The 12,859-nt window shown below is 44.5% G+C and overlaps 1 long non-coding RNA gene across 2 annotated transcripts; it reads left to right on the top strand.

Annotated features, from left to right (window-relative positions):
* Nucleotides 1–3,439: 3,439 nt before the first annotated feature.
* LOC143986568 (uncharacterized) lies at nt 3,440–10,897 on the top strand. 2 transcript variants are annotated; one of them, XR_013276544.1, is made up of 4 exons: nt 3,440–3,579; nt 3,712–3,812; nt 3,933–4,051; nt 8,674–10,897. It is a non-coding gene; the product is annotated as an uncharacterized LOC143986568 (long non-coding RNA). The 2 variants fall into 2 exon arrangements; XR_013276543.1 differs by lacking the exon at nt 8,674–10,897 and adding an exon at nt 4,245–4,461.
* Nucleotides 10,898–12,859: the final 1,962 nt, after the last annotated feature.

Raw genomic sequence — 12,859 nt, 5'->3', positions numbered from 1 at the left:
CCGCCATTTTATTCTCTAGGGTGTTTGGGGGTTCTAAGTAATTTTCTAGCAAAAAAACTTTTTTTTAACTTGTAAACAACAAATTTTAGAAAGAGGCGTGGTCCTTAAGAGGTTAAAGATGGCTCCACTCTAACAAAGACTGCCAACTGCCAATTTTACTGACATTGCAAATTTATCTTCACCGTTGTTCAGAAAAAAAGTCTTCTGTCTATCAAGTAATCATAAAAGCATATAACAAAGGTTGTCTGGATGGTGGTACACTTCATACAGATGAGTGAAGCTGTATAAATTTGAATCCTAATGCAAAATGCTTTCTCAGAAGGAAAAAATAATGATAATCTCTTTGAAACTCAATTTTTCTCCTGCAGTTGACACATGGCAGAAGGACATAAAAACAGAGGGTGGATCAATGCCAACAAGATTAAATATAATTCACCCTATTTATTCAAAAATTATGAGATATTGTCCCTTTTGCGGCTCTTTGGACAGCATGTGAAATGAGCATCAAGAAGACTATTTCAAAGCATTAATCTATAACTGGCCAAAGATGGTTCATTTTTAATTAATAATAACTAACACCCAGCTGCCAATAATGCCTCTGAAAGGTCCAACAGGCTTGTTTGCAGGCTATTGCATTAGGGTGTGCACACCAAAGCTCAAACATATGTGCCTGTGTGTGTATGGATATATATATACTGTATATATTGTGATATTGGGGGTTCTTTAGCTTCTGTGTAGAGCACACCAGTGAGCAGAGTCAACGCCAATCATGCCATTTAAGGGCTTATTGGCCCACTTTTATTAAATTAAAAAAAAAGAAAACAAGTCCAATAACAGAAGGGTTGCCCACACAGGGGTATCAGATTTCCACAGTAAACAGAACAGAAAATGCCAAGGCACCTGGCTCTCTTTAGCAGCACTGCTGCTCAGGCTTATGCTTCAGCCTTCTCGGCTCTATAACAGAGTTCCTGTCCACTCTGTACCTCAGCACTCTTTGAGCTTCCTTGCTGTTCCAACCCACAGCCTTGGACCCTCTGTCTGCTCTAACAGACCGACCTGTGCATACATGCACACTTCTCCCTTGCTTGCCTGGACTCCTCAGGAGGGTGGAGCCCAGAACCATGGTGAGGTGTCTACAAATAGTCCAACACACACCTGACCAGTCAGTCCCAAAATTTGGACCCAGGACTGGGAATTTCATCCCACCTGGATCGCTACGAAATCCCCAGGCTCCAGATCCCAAAACGGATTTTAGTAAATAATGAGGAAACTGAAAAGTCAGTTTCCTCCCAACGTTACAATCTCCCTGGAGCCCCTCAACTCGTCCGGTGCAGAATTCTGGGTATATACACTGGTGGGGTACCACACTACCACAATATATAATATATGCAGTCTTCATTGTGGCACTCCCCCCGGCACATGATATCATTGCCTGCAGATTCAGCTCAGTGGAAGATCTTTCTCATTTCCCCACCAGCACACGCAGTGATAATGTCACACCCTGTGCACACGTCAATGTGTGCAGATGAGGGTTGAAAGCTGTAGACCTGTCTGCTGCAAGCCCAGTAGGGTAAAAAAGATCTGTCATAGTAAAAATCCGGTACTCAGCCCCCGACTGTGAAATCTCCTTTATTAAACAACAGGGTAAAATCCACAGATAAGACAGCACTAATGTGAATGCTAATCAGCTAGGAAAGAGAGCCGGAGCAAAGTAAAAATAAGACTTAAGTGTAGGGCAGACATGACAGGGTTAACAGTGGGAATACCGCCAGAGAAGAGGGAGGTATTGTGGTGCTGAGGGGGAGGGGTTAAGAGAAGTGTTAAAAGTAATCCCGCATGGTATGAGTCACCACAGCGTGGGGGAAAGTTCCCGCCCCCCCTCCCTAATTTTTGTGGGTTAATCACATTTGGTAGGTTGTTGTTTCCTGTTCCTTTTTTAAGACAGGTACGGAGGATTGGATGTCATGGCAGTGGCGGGCGTTGGTCTTTGTAGGGGAAGGAAGATATGTCAGAAGGAAGAGTTCGGGAACTATCGTTGGTATGGGTCCTGATGGTGGTTTCCGGCTAACGGAGGTTAGCTGGGAAGTGGTAATGGGGGCACTGCAGTCAGTGGTTGTCTCTGAGGCTGCTTGTTGGCTTGAGGCCTATTAATACACTTGGAGAGGGACCGCAGGATATTATTGTAGTTTCCACAGATGGTTATGAAGTTCCTGCATAGACCAACGCTATATAGATAGGGTTGAATAACAGATGTTTTTCTTGTATGTTTTATGTTAATTTGAATATACATATTTGTTTTAAATAAAGTAGGCTGCTTTGGCCTTTTTTGTTTCTCCAACCTTAGTGTGGTCTCAATCAATAAGTAAGGTTAACAGGTTGGGGATATGCAATAGGGGTGGGTAATCACATCTGTTATGCGACAGTCAAGGCCTTAACCATGCTCCACACACCCCAGGCATTCAGAGCCTTTTAAATGGATGTCTTGGCAGGATGGAATAAGTTAGAGACACTTTCACTTTGCCCATACATAGCCATCAGGGCCGGTGCTACCACTAGGCAAACTAGGCAACCGCCTAGGGCGCATTGCTGCCTAGGGGCTCCCGGCAACTGGTTTCCCTCCGTGTCTGCATGCTCTGCAGGCTGCAGCATGTAACTAAATCAGTCTCAGGCAGCTGCTCTGTCCGACCAGTAGTGTAATTAGCTGAATTAACAATTGAAATGAATAAAAAATATAATTTTATTTACATTTTACAAAGTCAGTAATAAAACTTTACCGTTACATTCATGAAGCTAATCTTACACGATACAACGTGGGAAACCACTCTAGAATTACCCAACTTTGTCCATAAAGAAAAAGACAGAAATAAGCTGCGATTTTCAACATGTTTCGCTCGATTTGAGCTTCTTCAGGAAATTTAAGCAGCCAATGATCAAAGCTAAAATAGCAGAGATATTCAATAAATAAATATTAATCAGTCAATGAAAATAAAATAAAATACATAATTGTCAATTAACGAATAATTAATATCCGAGAAAAAATCTATCAAAATGATGTGATTATTAGTGAGTGAACAGATGAATTCATTTACAAATTCAGTACATCGAAATTGCATCAGAGTAAGGTCTCACCAAATTCACCAGGACTCCCCGTATCTGTAGTGTATTCAAATAGTATCATTGAAAACCATTGAGTTTGGATGAAAGCCTTAATAGCTCATGGCCAGAGAGGGCGACTTACTAGGTTATTTACTTTTGCGTTTGCTGAATACACACACCGTCATGTAATTGACATACATTGATGCTGAGATTTTCCAAAATGGGCGCGACGGCGCCATGACGCGACTTGCGTCATGCGCGGCGTGTTGATGCTGTTCGCGCATGCGCGATAAGACATTCAGCTCCGAAACAGCAGGAGAAGCCCTTCCCCTTTACGCCCGCAGCTCGGCGGTGACGTCGGACGCCGCCGAGCTGGAGAGGTTCATAATCCCCTCTCCTTGTCAGTTGCCTTCTGGCAATTGATGGGACAGGATCGTTCGCTTATCTCTTACTTCCATCCCTGGATCCACCTATACCTTAGAGGTAGGTTTGCTTAAATGCAAATAAGCCGCTGTTCGTCCAAACTATTATCTCCTTACTACAAATGGTCAAGACGGATCCCTTTTGACCCTGCATGACACACTACACTGATTTTTTTTCTCCCCTCTTTTTTAGTTGCAAAACGAACCTAAATTTCAATCTCTGGATTTCTCTGACAAATAACATGATGATGTCATGAATGTCTTGAACCATATTGATTCAATTAACCCTTTCAGGTAATAATACCTATTTTTTTTTTCATCCATTCACCTACTAATCATTTCAACCTAAACCCCCTCAGACTTCCACCCTTGCAAATATTTTCAATCATTACTATCCATTGTTCCTCTCTGCAGACCAATAATGGCGACACGCCCTCTCTGGCCATGAGCTATTAAGGCTTTCATCCAAACTCAATGGTTTTCAATGATACTATTTGAATACACTACAGATACGGGGAGTCCTGGTGAATTTGGTGAGACCTTACTCTGATGCAATTTCGATGTACTGAATTTGTAAATGAATTCATCTGTTCACTCACTAATAATCGCATCATTTTGATTGATTTTTTCTCGGATATTAATTATTCGTTAATTGAACATTATGTATTTTATTTTATTTTCATTGACTGATTAATATTTATTTATTGTATATCTCTGCTATTTTAGCTTTGGTCATTGGCTGCTTAAATTTCCTGAAGAAGCTCAAATCGAGCGAAACATGTTGAAAATCGCAGCTTATTTCTGTCTTTTTCTTTATGGACAAAGTTGGGTAATTCTAGAGTGGTTTCCCACGCTGTATCGTGTAAGATTAGCTTCATGAATGTAACAGTAAAGTTTTATTACTGACTTTGTAAAATGTAAATAAAATTATATTTTTTATTCATTTCAATTGTTAATTCAGTCAATTTGAACGACTTTTTCAATTAAAGTAAATGTTTTTTTGATTTGATACCTTAAAAGTCCCGGGGTTGGTTACCCCCCAGCCCCTTCTCTGGCCCCCCTTTTTTTCATTTTCTGATAATTACTGGGACGTGGTATCCTTAATGATTTGATCCTTCTCTCTTAATTTTCCGAACAGTAGTGTAATTAGTTGTGCAGTGCAGCACTGGAGCCAGTGCTAGAGGCAGCAGAGCCGATGCTTACTGGAAAGCGCCACCTCCTGTCACATGGGCAGGGTAAAGGGGGTGAGGTCAGGGGTGGGGCAACAAAATGAGGTTTCGCCTAGGGCATCAAAAATCCTTGCACCAGTCCTGATAGCCATTGTCTTTTAAATCAACACTGCCCCCCCCCCTTATTCTCACCTTACCAGTATTTGCTGGTTGTCGCTTGAGACACTACTAGGTATGGGCAAGCATATAACATACTTGCCCATGAGAGTGCTCAGGCCTAGAAGCAAAACTATAAGCCTGAGTGCTGTCACATGACAAAAAGAGCAAATTGTGACAGACCCAACAAGGACAGGGCTTTCCGAGAGACTGCAGGCTAGCCTCTTACATACTGACTGTAGGCTCTGGCATTCGAGGGAGCTACAAGTATTTAGGAAGATGTTCTGTTATATAATGCAAGAGGACATTATTACATTTAACAGTCAAGGATGCCATGATGGGCTCTGCCAACTTGAAACTCAGTGGGGGGAAGTATGTAAAAATAAAGCTGGTTAATAAGATTTGGACAGCCCTTGGTCTTCTTGAATACTGTTGCGGGGCAGTCTAGGATTCCTGATTAATCAAAGCATTGTCTAGGTGTGAATTCCCATTCACCTATTGTTTCTGTATGTTGACAAATTTGACTAACTCTTGGAGGTGCCTATGATGGGATTAGCCTTGTGTCAGCTCTACCTCATTATTTAACCATTGTATGATGTTTTGGGTCAATATTTGGTTTTATTGTTCATGTGGTGACTGGCCTACTTTTAAAGGGTATAAAAACTTGTAGTTCTGTTGAATAATCAGTCATTTCTTTGTTACTATGCCAACATCTTGTCTGTGTACAATGCTTTGGGTAAAAGGCTGGTATTAGTTCTTGGTCTGCTGTAACGGTTTGGAGGGTAGGAGGCACTGTTTGGTAAGAGGAAGCACCAAAGCGGGGTGCCAAAGTGGTTCCATCAGACAAATGAATTGCTTCCCAGGTTTACGACGCAAATGATTTCAGCGCCAGCTGCACAGGAGGAAGGAGCAGGGACAGATCGTGAGCAACGCAAGTATGAGTGGGTCAGGTAATTGCATTTCTTTGGATGCAGTCAATGTTCAGCTGACAGTTTTACACCCAGCTACTTTAACAAAAGTCAATTGACTTTTGCTGATAGGGGGTTGTGCTGCAAGAATTGCATTCAGCATGAATCGGTTGAAGTTTGAGTCATATATGGCAGGCTTTACATCACCATGCATCACTATTTAGTGATTAGTGGCCTAAAACAAGTTCTCCTGAAGAGCACACGCTATGCATTTTTCAAAAGTTAAAATTACCTAAACTGCAGTTTGGTTTGGGTACAATTATCTAAATTAGACTTCAGCATCAGTCTGACTGGACTGTGAAATGTTCAGCCTGGCCACAAGGGGCACTGTCTCTTCTGGCAGGCATGGAACTATGGTCTGGTTAGGTGCTTAAGTTACTCTCTCTCAGAGCCAGCCCAGTAGGAGGGGCGCTTCGCTGTGCTTTCTGGGAGAGGGTATTTAAGATGCGGACGTCACGTGGTTCGGGGTTCTGGTCCAGAATGATGTACTGACTTCATGGTCCTGGTCCTCCTGACCAGCCCCCAGGAAGGCTATAGCCCAAGGCAAGGAAACTAAAAGAAGGATTCTGAGGTGGTTGGGTTCCGTCTCCGGTTCGGGAGAGACCCAGTGACTTCAAGCATTCCAGGGGAGGACTTTTCAGAAGAAGACCACATACCAGGGGTGTTGCTAGGTGGCAAAAGGACCAGGGGCTTCAGCGGGGAGGGGGGGCGGTGTTGTACGTGACGCAGGTTTTTTTTGGCTGGGCCGTGACACTGACGGTAGTGACTTACATACACTAACCTACCTACACTGACGGCAGTGACCTACCTACACTGACAATAGTGACCTACCTACATTCACCTGCCTGACCTACATACACTGGACATATACATACACTAACGGTAGTGACCTACCTACACTGACCGACCTACCTACACTGACATTTATCTACAATGACCTACCTACACTGGCATTAACACACACTGACCTACCTACACTGACATTTACATACACTGATCTACCTACACTGACATTAACATCATACACTGACCTGTCTGAGCCATGGTGTCACAGCAGCCAGTCCTCAGAGGAGGAGCAGAGGAGGAGAGGAGAGCGGCTCACCCGAGCGCCAAGCGGGGATGTGGCACGACAGCCTCTTTGTAATCACCGCCTTCTGGAGCCAACAGTGCCTATGATGGACGTCACACGTCCCGCTGTCCCGGCATTGGACCAGTGGGACGTCCATCATAGACGTGCAGGCTCCAGAAGGCGGGACCTGCTCTGGCACTCGGCCGAACTCGGCCACGCTCGGCGGCACTCGGGATCAGATTGGTCCCGGCGCTCTCCTATCCTGCAGAGCTGACACTCGGGGCTATAGGGGGACACATTCGGGGCTTCAGCCCCCCCAGCCACCCCCTGCCGACGCCCCTGCCACGTACGGGTTGGTTTCTTAGTAAGAGCCTGGAAAGGCTGAAGTAATCGAGAGAATCCGGTCTTGTGGATATCGCCAAGCTGGCTGAAAGATCCAGGTATCCTATAGGTGTTTTCAAGCTTAGTTTCCCTACGTGTTCTGCAACAACGTCTGTGGCAGAGACTTGTTCTTGAGTAAGCACCTTGTTGGCTGCTAGGCCTTGTGAGAGAGGGACTGTCCAGCCTGAGTGATCATCCAGTTGCGAATGGCTATACTCTAGGTGCAGTCAAAGTGAGCAAGTTCTTCAACAATTTGACTTTGACACTAATGCCCCGTACACACGAGAGGGATTAAGTCTGACAGACCTCCAAAGGAGTTCCGCCGGAGTTCTGGCGGACTTTTCGACCGAACGGACTTGACCACACACCATCACACCAAACTCCGACGGAGTCGAACGTGATGACGTACGACTGGATTCGACGTAGGAAGTTCATAGACAGTAGCCAATAGCTGCCCTAGCGTCGGTTTTAGTCCGTCGGAGTAGCACACACACGAGCGAATTTTTCGAAGGGGACCGGGTCCGGCGGAGTTCCGTCGGGAAAATTTGAAGCATGCTTCATTTCTAAAGTCCGTCAGACTTTAGCTAAGCTAAAGTCCGTTGCAGCCCACACACGATCGGATAGTCTGACGGACTCAGTCCGTCGGAGTTTGGATGTCGAAAAGTCCGCTCGTGTGTACGGGGCATAAGAGTACCTGAATTCCTTTCCAACCCTCTGATCCCAATTTAAGAGACTGTTCATTGTCTACCTTTTGCAAATAAAATCCATTCAAGTGGATCTGTTGTCAGTCTCTCAAGTTACTGGGCCATCTACCACGGAAACCCCTAGATGTACAACGAGGAGAACAGAAGGTAACGGTAAGCCCAAATCTAACCAGAAGCTCCTTCGGGGGTTAATGCTACACAAGCATGTGTACTTCTGTCTCTGATGTGCATGGGATTGTGGAAAAACAAAAAAAAAATTGTGTTTAAAAAAATGTAATTACTTTTAATCAATACACAGCAAGATTGAATATTATGTTCAGATTTTTCTGTAGTTCAGTTAATTGAATAGGAAATAGCAAATAAAATTATCTTCATACATTCATTTCATAATGTTACAGCCCACCATGTTCACAGACATCTTGTCACCCATCAGATTGACAGGTCTTCATTCCGAAGGGAAAGCAGACAATTTTCTTCTGTCACTGTCACTGTTGGAAGTAACTAACACTTTCCTCCATCACTTACACAGGGACTATTTATTTACTATGACCACAGATGATGAGCGAGGGTTTGGGCTGGCCACTCCTTACGCAAAGTGTCACTTCAGCGAGAAGTGTTTGGTACTTGTACATGGGCACTTCCTCTAACAAGACCACCTTGTCATCTCCACCACTTCCTCACCATGCTTTCTCTGCTCTACTCTTTCAGGTAACTGCATAGATCTTCCCTGCAACACAAAGTCGCTCTACCTGTCTGCGATTTCCCCCCTGACTCTTCATACCCTTTGGTAACTGCATAGATCTTCCCTGCAACACAAAATCGCTCTAACTGTCTGCGATTTCCCACCTGACTCTTCATACCCTCTGGTAACTGCATAGATCTTCCCTGCAACAAAAAGTCGCTCTGCCTGTCTGCAATTTCCCACCTGACTCTTCATACCCTCTGGTAACTGCATAGACTCCACTCTTCTCTTATACACTGGACTACATTGATCAAGAATTTGAATCTGCTGTGTATACTTGTTTGTTTATTTTTGAAAGTTTTACTAATTTTGTATTACGCTGCTTTGGACAAGATCAAACATTTAACATCATTATCCTGTTACCCCCTCTTGCATTGCACTCTGTCCAGGCCAGTTGTAAACGCCATCCATGAGCCTGGTTTTATCAGCTCCTAATTGAAAAATTGGGAATCTTCCCCCCACACCATCCCTGTATAAATGTAGTTCATTTCTTGGGACGGCTGGCGAGGGTTTGGGCTGGCCACTCCTTATGCAAAGTGTCACCCCGGTGAGTTTGGCACCTGTACATGGGCACTTTGACTAAGGCACTGCTACAAAAAAAAGCAAGTACAGACATTAGTGTTCCAGACCTATTTTACACAAAGTACCTTTCATCCTCTAACTTTCCTCATGCCTTCCTTCTATTCCTATCTCCCCACCCTCCAACATGCTCACACTAATCTTTGCTATAATGTCCTCTCTCCTCAAACTCTCATTTCTTTACCCCCTCTCCGGCCCGCAATCTGTACATATTTCCCTCTCTTCTGCCCACTCAATAATAATAGTAATAATAATACATTTTATTTATAATGCACTTTACATCAAACGATTCTACAGGTTAAAATTAGCAATTTATACAATCAAACAAACAACTAAAAAAACAAAATGCTTTGCTAAAAAGAAATGTCTTAAGACCTTTTTTAAAACAGTCAGTGGATTGAGGAGCCCTCAAGGTGTCAGGTAGGGTGTTCTACAGGCGTGGGGCAGCTGCATAAAAAGCCCTGTTTCCCATTGTCTAGTTCTAGGTATTTGAAGAAGATTTTAGTGAGTGGAGCGGAGGGAACGTGATGTGTTTTGTGGTATAAGAAGTTCTCTGAGGTATGGAGGGGCATGTCCATATATACATTGATGTGTGAGAAGGGAAACCTAAAGGCCCATACACACGATCAGACTTTTTGAGAACAAACATGCATATTAGCTGTTTTAAGGTAACATCTGACCGTGTGTACGCTCCATCGGACAAACTTTTTTGTCTTTCATCTGACTTTTGTTGGCTGTGCGAATGGACAAACTTTCCAGAAACAAAAGTTTGATGGTGCAAAGTCCGATCTTGTGTACAGAAAACCATAGGACTTTTGTACAAAGTACAAACACGCATGCTCAGAGCCAATGCAAAAGATCAGACAACAATACAGAAGTTGACCAAAGGTGGCGGTAAAGAGCAGAAAAACCACGTGATGGTGAAAGCTGGCTGAAAAAGTCCAGCAGTGTGTATGCAATACAAGTTCATGGCCGACGCCCTTTGTACAAAAATCCACGGGAAAGTTTGTACAAAGTCAGATCGTGTGTATGAGGCTTTATAATAAATCCTGGCGGAGACAGGAAGCCAGTGGAGTGAGTGAAGAATAGGGGTAATATGCTCACGTTTCCACACTCTCATAAGGATTCTTGCTGCAGAGTTTTGGATGTACTGAAGCCTCTGCAGACTCTTTCTAGGAATCCCAATGAGAAGAGCATTACAGTAATCCAGTCTGGAGGAGACAAAGACATGAACCAACTTTTCAGCATCTGTAAGGGAAAGGATGGGACTGAGTTTAGAGATATTATGAAGATGATAAAAAGAGGTCTTACATATTTATCACTGACCCCCCAAAGGAGCTGCTGGTTTTATTGGGTTTACCGTTACCTTCCTGTTTACTTCTCCGTCTAGAGGTTCCCGTGGTAGATGGCCCAAAGAATGTGGAAACTAACACTGAATCTTCTTTTGGGTTATTTATTTGTAACAGAAACAGTCTTTGAATAAAGGGTAGAGGGTTAGGAATGAGTTCAGGTACTTTAGACTGCAAAAATATGATGGAAGTCCTTATAGAAAATCCAGAGAATAAAAACACAGTTTCACAGCTGGATTTAACAACCCCTGGACAGAAGTCCTCTCACAAGGCCTAGCAGCCAGTAGGGTGTTCAACAAAGTCTCTGCCACAGACTTGTGGTGTACACTTGAGCGTTACTGAGGGACGTAGGTAAATTTAAAGTGGAAGTAAACTCCCCTATCGTTTTCAGCCAAGGAAGCTGCCATCTTTGCCTCTGTTTAATCTTCAACTGCTATGGTGCTGCACATGTGATTTGTTATGACACCAGCCATTGGATGGTTTCATAGTTTGGCTGAGAGCATAGCCAATGTGCAGTTAGCATTCCCGGCATGCCTTTTTTTTTAACTGTTTAAATCGATGGGTTTACTTCCACTTTAAAGAGCTAAAATACGGTACCAGGTTCTCTCAGCCGATCCGGCGATACCATATGTGTTTTGATCCAGGTTACGTCCTTCAACTAAGCCTCCAGGCTCCTTCAGAGAAGCCAACCTTGCGCACTGCCTTCTCCCAAAGAGTCCTCCCCTGGGGCTCCTCAGTTGCTGGGCCTCTCCCTTCAGATGAGACAGCACTGGACCACCCTCGAATCAATAAGCCCCTGAAATCCAGTCAGGCCTGTCCCTGCAGTTGCGTCACCTCGGGCCAGCCGGCCCCGAGACTCGGGATGCATGGTTCCACACCCAAAGCTAGGAGGGGCGTGGGGCTGGGTCAGGAGGACCACCAGAACCGAACAGACAGAAAATTAAATATGGAACCCCGAACCACGTGGCGTTGGTACCTTAAATACCACCTCCCAGAATACACAGCAGGAGAACACTCCCACTGGGCTGGTTCCGAGAGAACAGTGGCATTCAATACACCCAGCTAGACTGCGTTTTTACTCTTGCCGGCGGTGACAGCAACACCTGCGGTCAAGGAGAACCCAGTGCAACTCAGCTAGACTGGTACTGAAACCAGAAATGTAGAGAAATAGCCCCAAAACCCAACTGTCGTTTCAGGCAAATTAACTTTAGAAAAAAACATAGCGCCTGCTCGTCAGGAGCCAGCGCTACACATAGATGATTTATATGGGCTTCAAAAGTAAGTTGGGAGTCCATTTTTACACCCAGATTTGTAACTGTAGATGAAAGGGGGATATTAGAACCAGAAAAGGTAATGCTGGTTGTGGATGATGATTTGGTCTGGAGTGCCAATCATAATAACTTCAGTTTTAGAACTGTTCAATTGAAGAAAGTTGTGCTCAATCCATACCTTTATCTCCTCCAGACAGGTAGTGAGTACTGATAGGGATGTCTGTGAAGTTAGGGTTTCAGTTGTTGCATTTACATATAACTGTTTGTCATCGGCATAGCAGTGCAATTAAATTTTATGGCGGCTCATAATTTGACCAAGGAGAGGGAGGTAGAAGATAAAAAAGAATGGGGCCAAGAACTGACCCCTGGGGAACACAGCAGGTAACTGATTTGATTTGAAGTGGCCCAGGGAGAAGTATTCTTTCATATTTGTGAGATATGATTTAAACCAACTATAAGTGTCATTAAAGCGGTTCTTCACCCTAAAGGGGAAGTTCCGCTAATCTTATCCCTCCCCCCCTCCGGTGCCACAATCGGCACCTTTCAGGGGGGAGGGGGGTGCAGTTACCTGGATAATCCAGGTAACTGCACCCACTTCCGGCCAGACCGCCGCAGACCCCCGCAGACGCTCCGCCCCCCCCCGTTGTGTTCTGGGAAACACACAGTTCCCAGAGACACAGCGGGGGACCATAAGAGACGCGCAGCGCGACTCGCGCATGCGCAGTAGGGAACCGGGCAGTGAAGCTGTAATGCTTCACTTCCCGATTCCCTGACAGAGGATGGCGGCGGTGGCAGCAGCGAGACGAGCGATCGCTCGTCATCTGCCGCCGACATCGCTGGAACCTGGGACAGGTAAGTGTGATTTTATTAAAAGTCAGCAGCTGCAATATTAGTAGCTGCTGGCTTTTAATATTTTTTTTTTAGGTGCAGCTCCTCTTTAAGTCCAGCGGTGC

Source organism: Lithobates pipiens, unplaced genomic scaffold (assembly GCF_037356315.1).
Source record: "Lithobates pipiens isolate NorthernLeopardFrog02 unplaced genomic scaffold, aLitPip1_a1.2 Scaffold_17, whole genome shotgun sequence".
Classification (NCBI taxonomy): domain Eukaryota; kingdom Metazoa; phylum Chordata; class Amphibia; order Anura; family Ranidae; genus Lithobates; species Lithobates pipiens.
The sequence above is the reverse complement of the archived record's forward strand: the minus strand, read 5'-3'. Positions and strand labels throughout refer to the sequence as shown.